General features: G+C 46.7%; 1 pseudogene; it reads left to right on the plus strand.

Annotated features, from left to right (window-relative positions):
• The first annotated feature begins 8,001 nt into the window (after positions 1–8,001).
• On the plus strand, positions 8,002–23,678 carry LOC105493801 (TIMELESS-interacting protein-like; annotated as a pseudogene).
• Positions 23,679–24,403: the final 725 nt, after the last annotated feature.

Here is a 24,403-nt window from a genome sequence, read left to right on the forward strand (position 1 = left end):
ATCATCAGATATCCCAGAATCCAAATGATAAAAGCTGACTTGCTACAAAATCAATGTGCTGAATTCTTGAGGATTTGAGGAAACGTTGAGTTTCCTTTTCACATTTTGGGTTTCTTTCCCAGGTAGTCCTAAACACATTCAACCAAGTCTACGTTAATTCACTGCAGCTGTTTGGCAGCCAGAGGCAGCATAGTTGACTTGGTCTATTGGCGATTGAGCATCCAGGGGTGGATCCTGGACAGCAGGGTGGCCTAGAGCCAGGGTGGGGCTGGAGATCAGGAAGTGAAGATGACCGGTGGCAATGTCCATCTGAAAGTGGAGCAAAAATTTTCCAAGCTACTGAGAGCCATGAACTGAACCCCACCCCAAGAAAAGGCTCTAGTAAATTTTCATGCTCTTGGATTGGACAATGGATTCCTAGCTATGACACCAAAAGTACAGACAACAACAACAACAAAAAACAGATAAATTGGACTTCATCAAAATTGAAAACTTTTGTGTATCAGAGGACAGTATTAAGAAACTGAAAAGACAACCTATAGAATAGGAGGAAGCATTTATAAATCATATATCTGACAAGGGTCATGTATCCAGAATATATAAGGAACTCTTACAACTCAATGACAAAAACAAAAACAACCTGATTTTTTAAATGAGCAAAGGATTGAATGGATATTTGTCCAAAGAAGATATACAAATGGCTAAGAAGCACATGAAAAGATGCTCAACATCACTAGTCATTAGGGCAATGCAAATCAAAACCACAATGAGATACCACTTCATCACCACTTGGATGGCTATAATCAGCAAAACAGAAAATAAGTGTTGGCAAGGATGTTTAGAAACTGGGACCCTCGCCGGGCGCGGTGGCTCAAGCCTGTAATCCCAGCACTTTGGGAGGCCGAGACGGGCGGATGACGAGGTCAGGAGATCGAGACCATCCTGGCTAACACGGTGAAACCCCGTCTCTACTAAAAAATACAAAAAAAAAACTAGCCGGGCGAGGTGGCGGGCACCTGTAGTCCCGGCTACTCGGGAGGCTGAGGCAGGAGAATGGCGGGAACCCGGGAGGCGGAGCTTGCAGTGAGCTGAGATCCGGCCACAGCACTCCAGCCTGGGTGACAGAGCGAGACTCCGTCTCAAAAAAAAAAAAAAAAAAAAACAGAAACTGGGACCCTCACACATTGCTGGTCGGAATACAAAATGGTTCAGCCACTGTGGAAATAGTTGGGCAATTCCTCTAAAAGGTAACGATAGAGGCCGGGTGTGGTGGCTCACGCCTATAATCCCAGCACTTTGGGAGGCCGAGGCGGGTGGATCACGAGGTCAGGAGATCGAGACTATCCTGGCTAACATGGTGAAACCCCATCTCTACTAAAAATACAAAAAATTAGCCGGGTGTGGTGGCATGTGCCTGTAGTCCCAGCTACTTGGGAGGCTGAGGCAGGAGAATCGCTTGAACCTGGGAGGTGGAGGTTGCAGTGAGCTGAGATTGCACCACTGCACTTCAGTCTGGGCGACAGAGCAAGACTCCGTCTCAAAAAAAAAAAAAAAAAAAAAAAAGATAAAGAGAATCATCATATGATCTAGCAATTCCACTCCTAAGTATATACCCATAATAACTGAAAACTGGGCCGGGCGCGGTGGCTCAAGCCTGTAATCCCAGCACTTTGGGAGGCCGAGACGGGTGGATCACGAGGTCAGGAGATAGAGACCATCCTGGCTAACACGGTGAAACCCCATCTCTACTAAAAAATACAAAAAACTAGCCAGGCGAGGTGGCGGGCGCCTGTAGTCCCAGCTACTCAGGAGGCTGAGGCAGGAGAATGGCGTAAACCCGGGAGGTGGAGCTTGCAGTGAGCTGAGATCCGGCCACTGCACCCCAGCCTGGGCGACAGAGCGAGACTCCGTCTCAAAAAAAAAAAAAAAAAAAACTGAAAACTGATACTCAAGTACATCTAACACATGTTCATAGCAGCGGCATTCACAACAGCCAAAAGGTGGAACCAGTCCAAATGTCCATCAACAGATGAATGGCTAAACAAATTGTGGTACAGTTAGAGTATCCCTTATCCAAAATGCTTGGGACCAGAAGTGTTTTACATTTTGGATTTTTTTGGATTTTGGAATATTTATACATACATAATGAGATATCTTGGGGTGGAACCCAAGTCTAAATGTGAAATTCATTTATGTTTCACATTCACCTTATACACATAGCCTGAAGGTAATTTTATACTATATATATGTGTGCGTGTGTGTGTGTGTGTGTATGTATTTTTTTTTTTTTTTTTTTTTGAGACATGGTCTTGCTCTGTCACCCAGGCTGGTGTGCAGTAACATGTTCTCAGCTCACTGCAGCCTCAACTTCCTGGGCTCCAGCAATCCTCCCACCTCAGCCTCCCAAGTATCTGGGACAGCAGGCATGCACCACCACACTCAGCTAATTTTTGTATTTTTTATAGAGACAGGGTTTGCCATGTTGCCCAGGCTGGTCTTCAACTCCTGAGCTCAAGTGATCCACTCACCTTGGCCTCCCAAAGTGTTGGGCCAGGTGCAGTGGCTCATGCCTGTAATTCCAGCACTTTGGGAAGCTGAGGCAGGTGGATCACCTGAGGTCAGGAGTTTGAGACCAGTCTGGCCAACATGGTGAAACCCTGTCTCTACTAAAAATACAAAAATTTGCCAGATGTGGTGGCGCATGCCTGTGATCCCAGCTACTTGGGAGGCTGAGGCAGGAGAATTGCTTGAACCTGGGAGGCAGAGGTTGCCGTGAGCCAAGATTGGGCACTCCAGCCTGGGTGACAGCAAGAATATGTCTCAAAAAAAAAAAAAAAAAAAAAAAGTGCTGGAATTACAGGCATGAGCCACCACGCCTGGCCAATTTTATACAATATTTTAAATAATTCTGTGCATGAAACAAAGTTTGTCTTAAGTACTTATTTGTGGAATTTTCCGGTGTGGCATCATTTTGGATCTGAAAACATTTTGGATTTTGAATTTTCAGATAAGGGATGCTCAACTTGTATACACATACAATGGAATATTATTCAGCCACGAAAAAGGAATGAGGTGTATGCTACGTGATGCCAAAGATCAACAAAGCCAGATATTAGTTAACAGTGGTGAAACCTGGCCCAGCACGGTGGCTCACGCTTGTAATCTCAGCACTTTGGGAGGCCAAGATGGGCAGATTGCTTGAGGCCAGGAGTTTGAGACCAGCCTGGTCAACATGGCAAAACCCTGTCTCTCTAAAAATACAAAAATTAGCCGGGCATGTTAGTGCACACTTGTAATTCCAGCTACTCAGGAGGCTGAGGCAGGAAAATCGCTTGAACCCAGGAGGCAGAAGTTGCAGTGAGCTGAGATCATGCCACTGCACTCTAGCTTGGGTGACAAGGGCAAGACTCTGTCTCAAAAAAAAAAAGAAAAAAAAAGAAAAAAAAAGTCACATATCGTATGATCCCTGAATAGGTAAATCCATAAAGACTGAACACAGATGAATGATTGCCAGGGGGCTGAGTGGGGCTGGTCTCAGGTAGGTGGTGCAAGAAATGGAGAGCAACTGCTTAGTGAGTATAGGGTTTTTCTTTGGGGCGATGAAAATGTTTCGTAACGAGATAGAAGTAGTGGTTGCACAACATTGTGAATGCACAAATTGCCACTAAATTGTTCACTTTGCAATGGTCAATCTTATGTGGGATTTCACCCCGATTTTTTAAAAAAAGAAGAAAAGGATCTAACTCCCTTGTGGAGCCTGGGTGAGTGGGTTTTCTTTCAGATTATCACAGTAATTCATGAGCATGGGAATAAGCCCCATGTCCTGAGGGGATTTTCATAAAAAGCAAAGTTTCTGCCTGCCCTTCTCAAACCCCAGTTCCAGCCCCAGAGACAACCATTACTACCTATTCAACCTCTTTCTGATTTTAGTTCTTCCAGAGCTTTCTGTCATAACTCTAGACCAGCACTGTTCAATAAAACATTCAGCAATGATGGAAATGTTCTCTGTCTACACTGTACAGTATGGTAGCCACTAGCCACATATGGCTATTGAGTATTTTAAATGTGGCAAATGGGCCGGGTGCAGTGGCTGACACCTGTAATCCCAGCACTTTGGGAGGCCGAGGCGGGCGGATCACCTGAGGTCAGAAGTTCGACACCAGCCTGGCAAACATGATGAAACCTTGTCTCTACTAAAAATACAAAAAAAAATTAGCCAAGCATGGTGGCAGGCGCCTGTAATCCCAGTTACTTGGGAGGCTGAGGCAGGAGAATCACTTGAACCCAGGGGGCAGAAGTTGCAGTGAGCCGAGACCACGCCATTGCACTCCAGCCTGGACAACAAGAATGAAACTCTGTCTCAAAAAAATAAAAATAAATAAAAATTAAATTAAGAAAAAATTAGCCAGGCGTAGTGGCTCCTGCCTGTAGCCCCAGCTACGTGGGAGGCTGAGGCAGGAGAATCGCTTGAACCCAGGAGACAGAGGTTGCAGTGAGCCGAGATCATGCCACTATACTGCAGCCCCTGGGCGACAGAGCAAGACTCCGTTTCAACAACAAAAAAGAACATTTGCTTTTGTTTGTTTGTTTGTTTGTTTGTTTGTTTTTTTGAGACGGAGTCTCGCTCTGTCGCCCAGGCTGGAGTGCAGTGGCCAGATCTCAGCTCACTACAAGCTCCACCTCCCGGGTTCACACCATTCTCCTGCCTCAGCCTCCCAAGTAGCTGGGACTACAGGCGCCCGCCACCTCGCCCGGCTAGTTTTTTGTATTTTTTAGTAGAGACGGGGTTTCACCGTGTTAGCCAGGATGGTCTCGATCTCCTGACCTCATGATCCACCTGTCTCGGCCTCCCAAAGTGCTGGGATTACAGGCTTGAGCCACCATGCCCGGCCTTTGTTTGTTTTTTGAGACAGAGTGAGACTCTGTCTCCCAGACTAGAGTGCAGTGGTGTGGTCTTGGCTCACTGCAACCTCCACCTCCCAGGTTCAAGCAATTCTCATCCCTCAGCCTCCTGAGTAGCTGGGACTACAGGCATGTGCCAACACTCCCGGCTAATTTTTTGTATTTTTAGTAGAGACAGGGTTTTCCCATGTTGGCCAGGATGGTCTCGATCTCTTTTTTTTTTTTTTTTTTTTTTTTTTTTTTTGAGACGGAGTCTCGCTCTGTCGCCCAGGCTGGAGTGCAGTGGCGCGATCTCGGCTCACTGCAAGCTCCGCCTCCTGGGTTTACGCCATTCTCCTGCCTCAGCCTCCTGAGTAGCTGGGACTACAGGCGCCCGCCACCGCGCCCGGCTAATTTTTTTTGTATTTTTAGTAGAGACGGGGTTTCACCGTGGTCTCGATCTCCTGACCTTGTGATCCGCCCGCCTCGGCCTCCCAAAGTGCTGGGATTACAGGCGTGAGCCACCGCGCGTGGCCGAACATTTGCATTTTTGTGCAACCATCACCACCACATATCTCCAGAACCTTTTCTTCTACCCAACCTGAAACTCATACCTGTTCAGCCATAACTCCCCATTCCCTCCTTCTCCCAGTCCCTGGCAACGACCACTCTACTCTCTGTCTTTAGGAATTTGACTAAGTAGCTCATGTAAGTGAAATCACTTTGTGATTGGCTTATTTCACTTAGCATAAGGTCCTCAAGCTTCATCCATGTTGTAGCTTGTGTTAAATACTTAACTTAATCTAATTATTATTTTAAAATAGAGACGGGGTCCCACTCTATCACCCAGGCTGGAGTGCAGTGGCATGATCATAGCTCACTGCAGACTCAAACTCCTGGGCTCAAGCAATCCTCCTGCCTCAGCCTCCTGAGTAGCTAAGACTACAGGCGTGCCCCGCTAATTTTATTTTTTGTGAAGACAGAGTCTCATTTTGTTGCTCAGGCTGGTCTTGACCTCCTGGTCTTAAGCAATCCTCTTGCCTAAGCCTCTCAAAGTGCTGAGATTACAGGCATGAGACACTGTACTTGACCATAATTTTAATTAATTTAAGTGTAAATAGCCACATGTAGCTAGTGGCTACTATACTGGACAGTGCAGCTCTAGATAATATGCTTTATCATTTTGTGTCAATTTATCAACATGATATAAACTGTTGCATAGTAGTGAAAAAGGAAACTCTCCAACTGACTTACAGCAAGTCAAGTACTGGGAATTTTCCTAGACAATGTTGATAGGATTTTATTTCGCACCCTCCTCCCATGCCACGCTACTTCCAGGAAAAGAAAAACAGAAAGCCGGGCGCGGTGGCTCACGCCTGTAATCCCAGCACTCCAGGAGGCTGGGGCAGGCAGATCACCTGAGGTGAGGAGTTCGAGACCAGCCTGCCCAATGTGGTGAAACCCTGTCTCTACTAAAAATACAAAAATTAGCTGGGCAAGGTGGCGGGCGCCTGTAATCCAAGCTATTCAGGAGGCTGAGGCAGGAGAATTGCTTGAACCTGGGAAGCGGAGGTTGCAGTGAGTGGAGATCATGCCACTCCACTCCAGCCTGGGCGACACAGCAAGGCTCTGTCTCAAAAAAAGAAAAGAGAAAGGAAGGAAGGAAGGAAGGAAGGAAGGAAGGAAGGAAGGAAGGAAGGGAAGGAGGAAAGGAGGAAAGGAGGAAAGGAGGAAAGGAGGAAAGGAGGAAAGGAGGAAAGGAGGAAAGGAGGAAAGGAGGAAAGGAAGAAAGGAAGGAAGGAAGGAAGGAAGGAAGGAAGAAAGGAAGAAGAAAGGAAAACAGAAATCATATTTAGGATTGAGGAAGTATGTTTTGGACCAAAATGTGCAAATAGCCTTTGAAGATGAGCTATGAACCTCACTTCTGTCTTAACATCCTGAGTGGAGGGTCTTGGAAATAAGATGCTCACCTGCCTGTGATAGACTGTGTGAGAGAATTATCTTTCTTTTTCATTTCTCTCTCTCTCTCTTTTTTTTTTTTTTTTTGAGACAGTGTTTCACTCTATCACCCAGGATGGAATGCAGTGGCGTGATCACAGCTCACTGCAGCCTCGACCTCCTGGGCTCAAGCTATTGTCCTGCCTTAGCCTCCCAGGTAGCTGGGACCACAGGCATGGGCCACCACACCTGGCAACTCCTGGGCTCAAGCAATCCTCCCACCTTAGCCTCCCAAAGTGCTGGGATTACAGGTGTGAGCCACTGTGCCTGGCTCACTGCACTCCTTTTCACCTTTGCTTCTGAAGCACATGCATATCACATATTCAAAAATTAAGTAATTCTTTAAAAATGTGCCCACATACTGGGTATATACCCAAAGGAAAAGAAATCATTCTACCAAAAAGACACATTGCAGCACTAGTCACGATAGCAAACACATGGAATCAGCCTAGATGCCCAACAACAGCAGATTGGATAAAGAAAATGTGTCAGGCCGGGCGCGGTGGCTCACGCCTGTAATCCCAGCACTTTGGGAGGCCGAGGCGGGCGGATCACAAGGTCAGGAGATCGAGACCACGGTGAAACCCCGTCTCTACTAAAAATACAAAAAATTAGCCGGGCGCGGTTGTGGGCGCCTGTAGTCCCAGCTACTCGGGAGGCTGAGGCAGGAGAATGGCGTGAACCCAGGAGGCGGAGCTTGCAGTGAGCCGAGATCGCGCCACTGCACTCCAGCCTGGGCTGGGCGACAGAGCGAGACTCCGTCTCAAAAAAAAAAAAAAAAAAAAAAAGAAAATGTGTCAGATATACACCATGAAATACTACACAGTCATGAAAAAGAACATAATCATGTCCTTTGCAGCAACATGGATGCAGCTGGAGGCCATTATCCTAAGCAGATTAATACAGGAACAGAAAAAAAAAAAAAAACTACATGTTCTCACTTATAAGTGGAAGGTAAACACTGGATACACATGAACGTAAAGATGGGAAAAATAGGAGAAGCATGCTTACTTTGCACACCGAGCTCTGCGCTGTGGCCTCTGCTGTCTGCGTGAGGCTAGATGAACCTGGAAAGAAAATCCAGAAGGAGCGTCCAGAAAGGGAGGAAAGCCAGAGGAAAAGATGCTAGAACCATAGGAGAATGGCATGATTGACCTTCTAGATTACGAGCATGTAGAAGATGAAACTTTTCCTCCTTTCCTACCTCCAGCATCTCCAGAGAGACAAGATGGTGAAGGAGCTGAACCTGATAAAGAATCAGCAAGTGGAGCACTTGTTCCTGTGCCTTCAAAGAGAGCAGTTAAAATAAATATATCCAAGCTGGATGCTCACAGATTAATTTCAGAGAGAGGGCTTCCAGCCTTAAGGCATGTATTTGATAGGGCAAAATTCAAAGGTAAAAGTCATGAGGCTGAAGACTTAAAGATGCCAATCAGACACATGGAACACTGGGCACATAGGCAATTCCCTAAACTGCAGTTTGAGGATTTTATTGACAGAGTTGAATACCTGAGAAATAAAAAGGAAATTCAGACCTGTTTAAAATGAATTTGACTTGATCTCCCTATTTTACATGAATATGTTGTTAGCAATAATGATGAAGTTGGGGAAAATAATGGACATTGTGTAACTGCTGCTGTATTAGATCCCTTTCTGACAAACTCATCTGAAAGTGAGATGTTTGCTTCTGAGTCAAGTAGAAGCCTAACAAAAGAGCAACAACAAAGGATTGAGAGAAATAAACAACCGACCTCGGAAAGAAGGCAGGCAAAGCTGCTGAGTAATAGTCCCTAGGAAATGATAATGTTAATGAATACACCCAGGGTACAGACAATTGAACAGGTTAATACTGATGAAGATCAAAAGGAGGAGTCAAATGGATTAAACAAAGACATTCTAGACAATCTATGTAATGATGCTCCTGCCAATACTTTAAATGAAGAGAAGGATTTAAAATGAGAGGAAACACAGCTGGACCAGTCTTTTAAAAATGTGCAACAGTGGCCAGGCATGGTGGCTCAAGCCTTTAATCCCAGCGCTGTGGGAGGCTGAGGTGGACAGATCACCTGAGGTCGGGAGCTCCAGACCAGCCTGACCAACATGGAGAAACCTCGTCTCTACTAAAAATACAAAATTAGCTGGGCGTGGTGGCACATGCCTATAATCCTAGCCACTCAGGAGGCTGAAGCAGGAGAATAGCTTGAACCTGGGAGGCAGAGGTTGCTGTGAGCCAAGATCGCACCATTGCACTCCAGCCTAGGCAACAAGAGTGAAACTCCATCTCAAAAAAAAAAAAAAAGGCTGGGTGCAGTGACTCACGCCTGTAATCCCAGCACTTTGGGAGGCCGAGGCAGGCGGATCACGAGGTCAAGAGATTGAGACCATCCTGGCCAATATGGTGAAATCCCGTCTCTACTAAAAATACAAAAATTAGCTGGGCGTGATGGCACGCGCCTGTAGTCCCAGCTACTCGGGAGGCTGAGGCAGGAGAATGGCTTGAACCCAGGAGGCGGAGGTTGCAGTGAGCTGAGATCACACCACTGCACTCCAGCCTGGCTACAGAGACTCCGTCTCAAAAAAAAAAAAAAAAAAAAAAGTGCAACAGTAACTTGATGCTTCATCCAGAAATGTTACTGAAGCTAGATGGGTTTCCATTAAGAGAAAATGTATCTGTTAACTCCCCATTCTGCAAGCTTGGTGTTACTATGTATTTTTTCTCCTTTGAGTGAAAATCCTTAGGTAGTAAAACTTTTACAGATTAATATTTAAAATCTGGTAATCTGGTATTTATTTATAATTATGCCTGTCACTTTGGTTGTCTATTCTCTTTAGTGTTTGTTTTTATATAGATATGACTTCATAAATGATTATTAGGTAATAAGCAGTTTCTGCTGCTGGTCTGCCATTGAATGCCTTGTTTTCACTAAATTGGGAGATTTTGTTTTTTACTGCTCCTTACAGAGCAGGACTAACCCATGGACAGTGTGCCCAGAGTAGGCTGGGTGAATTTTTTTTGTAGTTTTGTTTTTGTTTTTGTTTTTTGTATGAGATGGAGTCTTGCTCTGTCGCCCAGGCTGGGGTGCAGTGGCGCGATCTCAGCTCACTGCAACCTCTGCCTCCCGGGTTCAAGTGATTCTCCTGCCTCAGCCTCCCAAGTAGCTGGGATTACAGGCATGTGCCACCACGTCCGACTAATTTTTGTAAACCTGGGTGAAGTTTTAAGGTACACATATATACTGAATATTAATGTCCATTTTTTAAAAGAAGTAAAAATAAAAATTATCTTGAAAACTAAAACAAACAAAAAAAGTTGGGAAAAATAGACACTGGGAACCATTAGATGGGAGAGGGAGAGAGAAGGGTGTGGGCTGAAAAACCGCCTGTTGGGTACTATGCTTACTGCCTGGGCGATATGATGATTGGGACCCCAAGCCTCAGTGTCATGCAATTTACCCATGTAACAAATCTGCACATATACCCTTTGATCTATAATAAAAGTTGGAAAAAAATCCACATTTAAATATCAGGATTTTTTTTTTTTTTTTTTTTTTTTTTTTGAGACAGAGTCTCACTGTGTCTCACTGCACACCTAGGCTGGAGTGCAGTGGTGTGATCTCAGCTCACTGCAACCTTCACCTCTTGGGCTCAAGCAATCCTCCCACCTCATCCTCCTGAGTAGCTGGGACTACAGGCGCATGCCACCACGCCTGGCTAATACTTTTTGTGGAATGGGGTTTCGACTTGTTGCCAAGGCTGGTCTCAAACTCCTGAGCTCAAGCAATCCACCTGCCTTGGTCTCCCAAAGTGCTGGGATTACAAGCATGAGCCACCACACCTGACCCTAAAATATCAGTATCTAATTGGGAAAAAAGAAACAAATACTACATGTTCTCACTTATAAGTGGGAGCTAAACATTGGATACACACAGACATAAAGATGGGAACAATAGACACTGGGGTCTCCAAAAGGAGAGAGTGAGGGAAGGGGGCAAAGGTTGAAAAATTACCTATTGTGGCTAGGTGCGGTGGCTCATGCCTGAAATCCCAGAACTTTGGGATGCCAAAGCGGGTGGATCACCTGAGGTCAGGAGTTCGAGACCAGCCTGGGCAACAGGCGAAACCCCGTCTCTACTGAAAATACAAAAATTAACCAGGGGTGGTGGCACATGCCTGTAGTCCCAGCTACTTGGGAGGTTAAGGCAGGAGAATCCCTTGAACCCAGCAGGTGGAGGTAACAGTGAGCTGAGATCACGCCACTGCACTCCAGCCTGGGCAACAGAGCAAGGCCCTGTCAAAATAAAAAAAATAAAAAAAAAAAAAAAAGAAAGAAAAGAAAAAGGAAAAAAGAAAAACTACCTATTGGGTGCTATATTCATTATTCAGGTAACAGGTACAATAGAAGCCCAAACCTCAGCATCATGCAATATACATATGTAACAAACCTGTACATATACCCCCTGAATCTAAAAAATTTTAAGTGCCAACATACTGTCATATGCTGCAGGTAGGAATGCAAAACAGTACATCTACAGAGGACAATTTGGCAACACCTATTTAAATTACAAATGCACATCTACCTACCCCTTAACCCAGCAATTTCATTTCTGGGAATATGCAAAATGGCACATAAACAAGATTATTCATTACAGCATTTTGATAGCCAGAAACTGAAACCAATCCAAGATGAAATCAAGTAGGGTACATGCACACAAAGAAATGCTAATAAGCTGTTAAAAAAATGGGGAAGCTCTCTATGTACTGATTTGTAATGATTTTCAGGATACATTGTTCATAAAAGCAAGGGACAGAAGGTGTAAAGAGTATGCTACCTTTTTAGCACATGCCTGTAATCTGAGGCAGAAGAATTGCTTGAACTCAGTGGGCAGAGGTTGCAGTGAGCCAAATCATGCCACTCCACTCCAGCCTGGGTGACAGAGTGAGACTCCATCTCAAAAAAAAAAAAAAAAAAAAAAGGAAGAAGAAGAGTATGCTACCTTTTGTGTAAGAAAGGGGGAAATGTGTATGGGTACTTGCTTTCAGATGCATAAAGAAAAATTCTGGATGAATACACATTGAACTAACAAAGGTGATTACAGAAGAAAAGCCAACATCTTGGTCTGGAATACAAGCCCTTCTAGGATATGCCTTGAAAGTCAGACTGCCACTTCGGCATATGACATTGCACAAATTATATTTCCACAGCTCCAACACAAGGATGATGATAGTACCCATCCTCATAGAGTTGTGAGGATTAAATGGATTAATCTATATTAAGTGAATAGTACACAGTTAACATTCAATACGCCAGGCGAGGTAGCTCATGCCTATAATCCTAGCACTTTGGGAGACTGAGGCAGGAGGATCATTTGAGCTCAGGAGTTCCAGACCAGCCTAGGCAACATAGTAAGACTCTATCTCTACAAAAAAATTTTTAAAAATTAGCTGGGCATGGTGGCACATGCCTATGGTCCCAGCTACTCAGGAGGCTGAGGTGGGAGGCTCACTTAAGCCCAGCAGGTCAAGGTTGCAGTGAGCTGTGATTGCACCAGTGCACTCTAGCCTGGGCAACAGAGACCACGTCTGAAGAAAACATTAGCTAATAAACATTAATAATTTATAGTCACTGGTATCTGGCTCTAGTCAACCTTTCCATCCATGTCCTCAACAGCTCCCCTACAGCTGTGGCTCTCAAGCCCAGCTGCAGATTATGATTACCTGGGGGACTTTTAAAATATACTGATACCAGGATTCCACTACCAGACCATATAAATTAGAATCATCTTGGAGGATGGGAGGGGAGTAGAGGCCAGGGATTGATATTTAATCCTTTTTTCTTTTTTTTTTTTTTTTTTTTTTTTTTTTTTTTTGAGACGGAGTCTCGCTCTGTCACCCAGGCTGGAGTGCAGTGGCCGGATCTCAGCTCACTGCAAGCTCCGCCTCCCGGGTTCACGCCATTCTCCTGCCTCAGCCTCCCGAGTAGCTGGGACTACAGGCGCCTGCCACCTCGCCCGGCTAAGTTTTTTTTTTTTTTTTTTTTTTGTATTTTTAGTAGAGACGGGGTTTCACTGTGTTACCCAGGATGGTCTCGATCTCCTGACCTCGTGATCCGCCCGTCTCGGCCTCCCAAAGTGCTGGGATTACAGGCTTGAGCCACCGCGCCCGGCCTAATCCTTTTTTCTTTTTAAAATGTATTTATTTATTTATTGAGACAGGGTCTCACCGTATTGCCCAGGCTGGTCTTGAACTCCTGAGCTCAGGCAATCCTCCTGCCTCGGCCTCCACAAAGTGCTGGGATTACAGGCATAAGCCACCGTGCCAGGCTTTTTTTTTTTTTTTTTTTTTTCTTAATTTAAAGTAAGTGTATCTATCCTGGCTAACACGGTGAAACCCCGTCTCTACTAAAAACACAAAAAACTAGCCGGGCGAGGTGGCGGGCGCCTGTAGTCCCAGCTACTCGGGAGGCTGAGGCAGGAGAATGGCGTAAACCCAGGAGGCGGAAGCTTGCAGTGAGCTGAGATCAGGCCACTGTACTCCAGCCTGGGCGGCAGAGCGAGACTCCGTCTCAAAAAAAAAAAAAAAAAAAAAAGTAAGTGTATTAAGAAAGTAAAGAAATAAAAAAAAGATATTTTGCCCAGGCACAGTGGCTCATGCTTGTAATCCCAGCACTCTGGGAGGTCGAGGCAGGTGGATCATTTGAGACCAGGAGTTCAAGACCAGCCTGGCCAATATGGCAAAACCTCATTTCTACTAAAAATACAAAAATTAGCCAGGTGTGGTGGCACATGCCTGTAGTCCCAGTTACTCGGGAGGCTGAGGCAGGAGAATCAATTCAACCCAGTAGGTGGAGGTTGCAGTGAGCCGAGATCACACCACTGCACTCCAGCCCGGGTGACAGAGCCAGACTCTGTCTCAAAAAAAAAAAAAAAAAAAAGATTTTTTTAAAAAGTGCCCCAGATAGGCTGGGTGTGGTGGCTCACGCCTGTAATCCCAGCACTTTGGGAGGCCGAGGCGGGTGGATCAGGAGGTCAGGAGATCGAGACCGTCTTGGCTAACACGGTGAAACCTCGTCTCCACTAAAAATACAAAAAAATTAGCCGGGCGTGGTGGCGGGCGCCTGTGGTCCCAGCTACTCAGGAGGCTAAAGCAGGAGAATGGCGTGAACCCGGGAGGCTGAGCTTGCAGTGAGCCGAGATGGTGCCACTGCACTCCAGCCTGGGCGACAGAGCAAGACTCAGTCTCAAAAAAAAAAAAGTGCCCCAGATGACTGTGATCACTCCTACTAGAGGATCGATTCCTTCACTGTGTCTGACACATGTCAAACTTATCCTGCCTCCACATCTTTGCTCACACTTTTCTTTCTGCTCCTGCCCCTTCTTGGGAAGCCTTCTTCTCCATCCCACATCCCTGCCTGTTGAAATTCTACTCATGCTCCAAGACTCAGCTTAGATGCCTCCTCTCCATAAGGCTCTCCCTGCTCTCCCTATATTCCTCGCTTTGATGATGCCTGGCTGCCTACAGAGTCGAGCCAGGACTTCTGGGTATGGCACACAAGGCCCCCATCTTTCCAGCCTCATCACCAGCTTCTCCCCTGCCACATATGTGTTCCATGTGCTTCTACCACCCTAAACCTTTGCACATGTTCTTCCTAACTCCCAGCCTCAACCATGCCCTTAACCAACTCCTACTCAACCTTCGAGACTTGGTTCATTCATGCAGCCCTCCTGTGAAGCCTACCCTGAGCCCCTCTGCCAGTCTTTCCAAGGTAGAGTTAGGTGTTCTCTGCTTTCTGTTCCTTGGACTTATCTCTAGCATTTAGCCCATTGAGTTAATTGTCTGTACATATGTCCAGGTTGCCTGTTTGTCTGAGCTTCTTGAGGGCAAGGATTATGATTTTCTCATCTCTGTCTTCCTTCCCTATAGCACAGGCACAGCATAAGGAAGTACTTAGAGTGTTTGCTGAATTCCGTTACTCTGTAGGGGTTTACTGGTATTCATTGTGAAAATTGTTGGTCTCTCCTTCAAGTCAAAGCCCCAATGACTGAACACAATAGTGTAAGACTAGTATGAACAACACTAAGGAAAACGGATTATCACCTCCTTCATTTTAGCCCATTTCTGTTGATAGAATCTAGGCCTAAGATCTCAATACCTTATTTACATCGTATTATCAAGCCAGCCTTCAAGGTGTAAGATCTTATTAATGTTAACAAGCCAGCTTTTGAGTTCCGCCCCCTCAGCCAATTTACTGCCTGACAAATTGCTTTGCTTAGTCAATGACTTGCAACCCCACCTATATATTCAAACCAGCTGGGGAGCTTTTAAACATCCTCCTATTCAGTCCTCCCTCTAGGCCAATTATATTAGAATTTCTGGGGGTGGATGCCAGGCATCATGAGTTGGCGAAGCTCCCCAGGTGATCCCAATGAGTGGCCAAGGTTGAGCATGAGAATCACTGATAGATTTAAAGCTATACAGCTCCTTCAGCTGGTTCTGCCCCCTTTTCTTCCTTCCCTTGTCTACCCTTGCTTTCTACCCTCTTCTCCGTGCTCCTTTCCTCTCCCTCCCACTTGCCTGCCCTCTGGTTACTCACACTTCTTGTCTTAATGATGCGACTCATGGTATTATCCAGATGGCACCCAAGCAGAGGAAGCCACAGTGAGTGAGGAGTCAGAAGCCTGGGGCTCTGCCCCTTTGTGGTCTTCACTTCACTCTCTGGGTCTCAGATTCTTCTTAAGTCCCGAGGGGGTCATGACATTTGTTGTGAGGATCATAGAAAACAATGGACCCTGAAGTCCTTGAATGCTGGAGAGCACCATGTCAATTAAGAGATATATAGAGCTGTGTGTACAAATATAGGCAACGTTGAATGATAAAAAGCAACCTGCAGGAGGGGCCCCACAGTGTCAATACGGGTCTAAGGTTTCAAGACACACAAAACAAACCATATCATGTTCTTCAAATTACTGGAAAACATTTATGAATACATTCATATAAAATTGAGGACAAAACATGCATGGGAATGAAAAACTCCAAATTCAGGACAAGGGAAACTGAGGGCTCACAGGGGATGCACCTTGGGGACCTGGGGAAGGGAACTGAGGGAGAGTCAACTGGATCTTTCATGCTTTATTTTTAAAAAATTAAATATAGGCCAGGCGTGGTGGTTCACACCTATAATCCCAGCACTTTGGGAGGCCGAGGTGGGTACATCACCTGAGGTCAGGAGTTTGAGACTAACCTGTCCAACATGGTGAAACCCCGTCTCTACTAAAATTACAAAAATTAGCCAGGCGTGGTGGCAGGAACCTGTAATCCCAGCTACTTGGGAGGCTGAGGCAGGAGAATTGCTTGAACCCGGGAGGTGGAGGTTGCAGGGAGCCGAGATCATGCCATTGCACTCCCGCCTGGGCAACAAGAGTAAAACTCCGTGTCAAAAACAACAAAAAAATTAAATCCAAAGTAAACATGGCAAAACGTGAAGATCTGAGATAACTGGGAGTGTTTTATTTTCTATCATTCCCTTCTGCACACTTGAAAAGAAGATAAAATAGATACAATATAAATATAATAATATAAACTTTTTTTTTTTGAGATGGGGTCTTGCTCTGTCACCCAGGCTGGAGTGTGGTAGCACGATCTCAGCTCACTGCAACTTCTGCCTCCCGGGTTCAATTGATTCTCCTGCCTCAGTCTCCCAAGTAGGTGAGATTACAGGCACGCACCATCATGCCTGGCTAATTTTTGTATTTTTCGTAGAGACGATGTTTTGCCATGTTGTCTAGGCTGGTCTCAAACTTCTGAGCTCAAGCAATCCACCTACCTCAGCCTCCCAAAGTGCTGAGATTACAGGTGTGAGCCACCATGCCTGGCCTATAATATAAATATTTTTAAAGCAAAATAAATAAAAGGATTCTTATCATCTTGCCCTAGCTTAGTTCTGCTGTCCATCCTGGTATAGTGGCAGGAAAAGATAAATCTTGGAATTGACAGCTGCTCCAAATCCTCTTTGTAAGATAGAGATGCATAAATTGATAACTCAATGAATTTTTTCAAAAACTTGTCTGTTTCCTCTACCTGATTTTGGAGACATCACTGAGGACATTTTTGCATGTGCTGCACATATTAGTGCTTAATAAATGCTCTGTTGAAGAAATAAAAGGAGGCCAGGCATGGCGGCTCACGCTTGTAATCCTAGCACTTTGAGAGTCTGAGGTGGGCGGATCACTTGAGCTCAGGAGTTCGAGACCAGCCTGGCCAACATGGTGAAACCCCATCTCTACTAAAAATACAAAATCTAGCTGGGCATGGTGTGCATGCCTGTAATCCCAGCTATTTGGGAGGCTGAGGCATGAGAATTGCTTGGACCCAGGAGGCAGAGGTTTGCAGTGAGCCGAGATCACACCATTGCACTCCAGCCTGGGTGACAGAGCAAGACTGTCTCAAAAAAAAAAAAGAAAAAGAAAAAGAAAAGAAAAAGGAATGTGAGAGAGACTGAGGAAGGACTTGAGTGGGGAGAGAGAAGGGAATGCAGGAGGAAGAGGGGAAATAGGGGTTCAATTATCTGGATGAAGTCACTCTCAAATATCAATGAGTACCTGAACATATCATTCTTTCCCTTGTACAGCTGTCACTGCAGTTTCTCCATGGAGGTGCTGAACATGCCCACTGAACAGCCACTATGAGCCATTGTAATAAGGTAAAATAAACTCATTTTTCATGGCTTTCTTTTCTTAAGACAGCTGCCTCAGCTTTTTCAATAACCTCATAACTGGTCTGCTACCCTGGCAACTGCTAGCTCAGTGCCTGGCCCACAAGCCACAGCTAACCCATAGAACACCTTCATGCTATTTATTATTATTATCGGGGTTTTTTTTGAGACAGAGTCTCACTCTGTCACCCAGGCCAAAGTGCAGTGGCAAGATCTTGGCTCACTGCAACTTCTGCCTCCCGAGTTCGAGTAATTCTCCTGCCTCAGCCCCCAGAGTAGCTGGGATTATAGGCGCACATACCACACCCGTCTAATTTTTGTATTTTTAGTAGAGGCAGGGTTTCACCGTGTTGGCCAGGCTGGTCTTGAACCCTTGACCTCAGATGATCCTCCCTCCTCGGCCTCCCAAAGTGCTGGGATTACAGGCGTGAGCCACCGTGTCCAGCCCCTTTCATGCTATTTAGACAAAAATGCCTGTCTTAGTCTATTTGGGCTTCTATAACAACAACAACAACAACAGAAAAAAAACATAAGCTGGGTAGTTTATAAACAACCGAAATTCATTTCTCACAGCTCTGGAGGCTGTAAAGTCCAAGATCAAGGCACTGGCAGATTCAGTATCTGGTGAGGACCCACTTCCTAGTTCATAGATGAGACCTTCTTTCTGTGTCCTCTCCTGGTGCAAGGGGCAATTGAGCTCCTTTGGGCCTGTTTTATAAGAGCACTAATCCCACTCATGAAGGTGGAGCCCAGCTCCCAAGGGGTCCCATCTCCCAATAACATCACCTTGGGGGTTAGGATTTCAACTTATGAATTTGGTGGGGAGGGGGCACAAACATTCAGACCACAGCAGTGCCCCTCTGGGCAGATGCAGCCCCTCTGGCTCACAGTTTGCCTACCTTGTGGTTATTGGGAAAAGGCACCCTTTTCTGCTGACTGACATAGCCCTGTACCGGGATGCACTGTACAACTTGGTGAACATAGTACAGGTGCAATTTTAGGTCCCTGTCCTCATCCCTTCAGCACAAGCTGCCCTTATACAGTGCAAATTTACACGAGTTTATGGGGTGGGCCTGCTGGCACATAGTCCTTGTGATCTGGCCTCTGAGTATCTCTAAGATCTCAGACTTCAATTGTCTCACCATCCCCTGCCTTCGTCTCACCCTGTTCACTGCTTTCATTGAGTGCTACCCGTGCTCCAGGAAAACGGGCCTTCCCTCCTGCCCTGGCAAAAGACAGGCCTACTCCTGCCTCAGGGCTTTTCAAAGAATCCAGGCCTTTGTATTTCTGGATTCTCAGTTCACCAAAATAATCAATTCCTTCTCCCAACCTCCCTTGTCTTCAAATATCACTACCTGAAAGTCATTTACATGTTTATTGTTGGTTCCACACTCCCCCTCAAACTGCGCAAACTCTATGCAGGAACACTGCATTCAAACCCCTGCACTAAGACACTCGACTAAACTTTGTCATAGCTTCTAGTAGCCTAAGGCTACCGTTGGGGGCAGCCCAACTCCCTTTTGAGTTCCAGTCTGAAAAAGCTCAGGGCTGTCAAAAGAGTGTTATCATTTGTCCTAGCCAACACCGGACAAGGATGGGTCCTGACCACCTTCTTCCTTAGCTCTAAGAAAAGTTTACCATTATGAGGCCGGGGCGGCTCACGCCTGTAATCCCAGCACTTTGGGAGGCTGAGGGGGGCGGATCACAAGGTCAGGAGATGAAGACCATCCTGGCTAATACAGTGAAATCCTGTCTCTACTAAAAATACAAAAAAAATTAGCTGGGCGTGTGGCGGGCACCTGTAATCCCAGCTACTCGGGAGGCTGAGGCAGGAGAATGGAGTGAGCCCGGAGGCGGAGTTTGCAGTGAGCCAAGATCGCGCCACGGCACTCCAGCCTGGGCGACAGAGCGAGATCTCAAAAAACAAAAATAAGAAATAAAACTCCTAGTCATGGACTGGGTGCAATGGCTCACACCTGTAATCCCAGCATTTTGGGAGGCCGAAGTGGGCAGATCACCTGAGGTCAGGAGTTCAAGACCAGCCTGGCCAACATGGTGAAACCCCATCTCTACTAAAAATACAAAAATGAGCCGTGTGTGGTTGCGCATGCCTGTAATCCCAGCTACCTGGGAGGCTGATGCAGGAGAATCACTTGAACCTGGGAGGATGCAGTGAGCCGATATCGTGTCACTGCACTGCAGCCTGGGCAACAGTGAGACTCCATCTCAAAAAACAAAACAAAACAAAACAAAACAAAACTCCTAGTCACCTCTGTGCAAATAAGAATGAAGCTCAGCTCTTTCCTCTACTGTCAGTAGTTACTGAATAAAATCGGTTTTTACCACTAACTAATGTTGGCTGTGTTTCTTTACCTTCACTCTCCTTCCAAGAGTTGCGGAAAGGGACCACGTCTGTTTTGTTCACTGCTGAGTCCTCAGTGCCTCCAAGAACACTCAGCATAATAAACATCTGAATTATCAAATAAATGTTTGTTAAAATGCATGTAGTGGGCCAGGCGCAGCGGCTCACGCCTGTAACCCCAGTACTTTGGGAGGCCGAGGCAGGTGGATCACCTGAGGTCAGGAGTTCAAGACCAGCTTGGCCAACATGGTGAAACCTCGTCTCTACTAAAAATAAAAAAAAAAAAAGTTAGCTGGGTGTGGTGACCCACGCCTGTAATCCCAGCTACTCGGGAGGCTGAGGCAGTAAAATTGCTGGAACCCGGGAGACAAAGGTTGCAGTGAGCTGAGATGGCGCCACTGCACTCCAATCTGGGCGACAGAGCGCAACTCCGTCTCAGAAAAAAAAAAAAAAAAATGCATGTAGTGAAAGGCCCCAAGGCTGGAAGAGACCTTGGATCTTAGTCTCACCTTTTGTCTTGGTTAACTAATGTGTTGCCTGAGTCAGGCTGCTTCATCAACTTGGTCCAACTACTACTTGTGTGACCTAGGGCAAGATTTAAAAAAAAAAAAAAAATTGTAGCCGGATGCAGTGGCTCACTCCTGTAATCCCAGCACTTTGGGAGGCCTAGGTGGGTGGATTGCTTGAGCCTAGGAGTTCAAGACTAGTCTGGAATACATGGTGAGACCCCTTCTTTACCAAAAAAAAAAAAAATATTAGCCAGGCGTGGTGGCACAGCTCCTCTGGAAGCTGAGGCAGGAGGATCACTTGAACCTAGGAGGTCAAGGCTGCAAGTGAGGCAAAATTGTGCTACAGTACTCCAGCCTGGGCAACAGATCAAGACCCTGTCTCAGAAAAACCCAAAACATTTTTTGGGGTAGAGATGGGGTCTCGCTATGTCACCCAGGCTGGTCTTGAACTCCTGGTTTCAAGCGATCCTCCCACCTTGGCCTCCCTAAGTGTTGGGATTACAGGCATGTGCCACCTTGCCCGGCTGGGCAAGATATTTGACAAAGACTGTCTCCTTTGACCAAAACCTTAGTCAGGCTCCTTCATGTACTCTGCTTGACTAGGCCTGACCTGTCCCTGTAAGAGTCCTTACAAGGACTCTCTCTATCCTTATTGAATCTAGTTTGAGCAAGATTGCTAGGTCAATTTAGGGGAAATTTCCCACCCTTGGTGTCTGACTACCCTGGATTCTTATCATCCTGGCCTGCCTTCAACAATAATCCTATCAAGTCAGTTTAGCCAGAAACCCCTTGTCCTAGATGTTTCCTCTTAGTAATTTCCCATCCACTGACCCCACCCTGCTCCTTGGTTAGAAATCTCCACTTGTCATTGTTGGACTTACAGTTGAGTCCAATCTTTCTCCCACTGCAAGACCCCATTGCAGTGGTCTGCATACCTGTCACCATGGCCTTGAATAAAGCCTGGCTCTACCATCTTTAACAAGTGTCATGAATAACATATTTCTTTAAAAATATGTAACCTTTCTTTGCCTCAGATTCCTCCCTCACAGGATCATTTGGAAGACTGAAATAGTGTGAGAGCAGGTGCTTAGGAAATGAGTTTCAATCTTGACCTCTACTGGGTCTCTCTTATCTGTTCTCTTCCTCAGAGCAGTTTCACTTGTGTTCAAAACAGTGCAGACTCTGGAGCCAGACTGCCTGAGTTTGAAGTCCTGCTTTGCTTCTGACTAGTTGTGAGACCTCGGGAAGTGGCTTAACTTTTCAGTACTCACTTTCTTCATCTGTAAAACGAGGAAGATGGTAAAGCCTACCTCATAGGGTTGTTGTGAGGATTAAGAGTAAATATAAGGCCGGGCGCGGTGGCTCAAGCCTGTAATCCCAGCACTTTGGAAGGCCGAGGCGGGCGGATCACAAGGTCAGGAGATCGAGACCACAGTGAAACCCCGTCTCTACTAAAAATACAAAAAATTAGCTGGGCGCGGTGGCAGGCGCCTGTAGTCCTAGCTACTCAGGAGGCTGAGGCAGGAGAATGGCGTGAACCCAGGAGGTGGAGCTTGCAGTGAGCCGAGATCGCGCCACTGCACTCCAGCCTGGGCAACAGCGTGAGACTCCGTCTCAAAAAAAAAAAAAAAAAAAGAAAGAGTAAATATGGCCGGGCGCGGCGGCTCAGCCCTCTGATCCCAGCACTTTCGGAGGCCAAGGTGGGAGACTCAGAAGGTCAGGAGATCGAGACCATACTGGCCAACATGGTGAAACCCCGTCTCTACTAAAAATACAAAAACTAGCCAGGTGTAGTGGCACATGCCTGTAATCCCAGCTACTCGGGAGGCTAAGGCAGGAGAATCGCTTGAATCCGGGAGCCGGAGGTTGCAGTGAGCTGAGATCGTGCCACTACACTCCAGCCTGGCAACAGAGCGGGACTCCGTCTCAAAAAACAAAACAAAACAAAAAAGAGTTAATATGGGCCGGGTGCAGTGCCTCATGCCTGTAATCCCAGCACTTTGGGAGGCCGAGGAGGGTGAATCACCTGAGGTCAGGAGTTTGAGACCAGCCTGGCCAACATGGTGAAACCCTGCCTCTACTAAAAATACAAAAATTGACTAGGCACAGTGGCTCACACCTATAATCCCAGCACTTTGGGAGGCCGAGAGGGGTGGATCACCTGAGGTCAGGAGTCCGAGACCAGCTTGGTCAACATGGCGAAACCCCATCTCTACTAAAAAAAATACAAAAAAAAAAAAAAAAAATTAGCCAGGTTTGGTGGCACGCACCTGCAACTCCAGCTACTTGGGAGGCTGAGGCAGGAGAATTGCTTGAACCCAGGAAGCAGAGGTTGCAGTGAACTGAGATCGTGCCACTGCACTCCAGCCTGGGTGACAGAGTGAGACTCTGTCTCAAAAAAATAAAATAAAATAAAATAATAAATTAATAAATAAATAAGTAAATAAGAGTTAATATGCTCACAACAGATCCTGAGACATGGTATGTGAGTTAAACAGTACCACTGGGTATGAATGTTTCTCATTCATAAGAACCATTAGGTTTTAAGGTCCTTGAAGCCTCTTCAACTTCACATCTGCAGAAGGAGCAGCCAGAGGCTCCCTTTCCTTTCCTTACATGGGTCTGGGGTCAAGGTCATTAACTCAATCTCCCACTGTCTTAACTTCCTGAATGGTGGTCTGGAGTTATTCTTCTGGGTGCTTGCCATGGCCCATCTGCGGGTCTTCCTCAGTCTCAGTGGTAGATGAGGAAGCAGTGGTTTCCCCAGGCCAGAGACATCTCCACAGCAGGTCCCTCAACTCCACCCTGCCCAATGGGCCCTCCTTTTCGACTCAGAGGCCCCCAGAATGTGGGGTGGGCCTTTGGAGCTGACTGAAGGACTCCAAGGGGATGGGGTAGGGCGTGGTTACCGTCCAAATTTAGCCTTTAGTCAGGGAACGGGGTGGTGGGGGAGTGGATGGTTTGGGGACGACTGGACCTCAGACTGGGTCCCTTGTAAGGATGTGAGGGCAGGCTCAAGAGGGGTTTCCTCCGAGCCAAACACATTCACTCCCCTCCGTCTTCTGGTTTTTAGTCCTCGCCAGGGGACCACACAGGTGAGTCCAGGCGAAAGCAGCAACCACAACTGCCGGGCCACCTCTACTCCGCGCCAAACGAAACCGCCCCAGGGGCGCCGCACGTTACCGCCCTCTGTGACCTGTCGCTGTCACACACCGAGTGAGTGTGAGAAGACGAGACCTCGGGAGAAGGAGGGCGACAGCGGGCACCAACATACACAAGTCCTTCATCCAAAGCTAGTCCTTCGTCCTAGCTCCTAACAGCCACCCGCTACGGGCCGGGCCTCCGGCCTCCCAACTGCCAGCTCCACTGGAGACACTCCAGTCGCACTGGGAGCGCCGTGTGAGCAAGACACGCATGCGCGGGCAGTACCTCCACTGGCGAGCCGTCTGACCCCGCTGGGGACCTGGCAGGGGTGGGGAGCGCATGCGCAGATGCCGCGCACCGCTCCCAAAACACTGGGTATGGGTGGCAGCTAGACTCTGGACCTGTGGATCTCGGTGCCCGCTGTCGCCCTCCTTCTTCTCCCGGGTCTCATCTTCTTACGCTCACTCGGTCAGGTCTATAGTGTAGCCTGGTACTGGAGTCTTAGTGTTAAGTCCTTCCGTTTAATCAGCAGTCCCTCTAATATAGAAAATGAATGAGTGAATAGCAAACATGGTAAATCTAAGGTGACTTTGCTTAAAGCGGGTGAGGCCAGTACATCGCCACCCTACCCTTGGTTCCGGAGCAGGCGTCTTCTCTTCCTCACCTGGAAGTGGCGGAAAAAAAAGAACTTGTCTTCTGCCCGTGCCCGATCAGGGGCTCCCCACTGCACCCCACACCCACGCCTTTGGGACAGTCTCACATGGCGAAAGTGGCCTAGGGTGGAGGGCACGGCACTAAGCA

The sequence above is a fragment of the Macaca nemestrina genome, chromosome X (genome assembly GCF_043159975.1).
Source record: "Macaca nemestrina isolate mMacNem1 chromosome X, mMacNem.hap1, whole genome shotgun sequence".
In the NCBI taxonomy this organism is placed as follows: domain Eukaryota; kingdom Metazoa; phylum Chordata; class Mammalia; order Primates; family Cercopithecidae; genus Macaca; species Macaca nemestrina.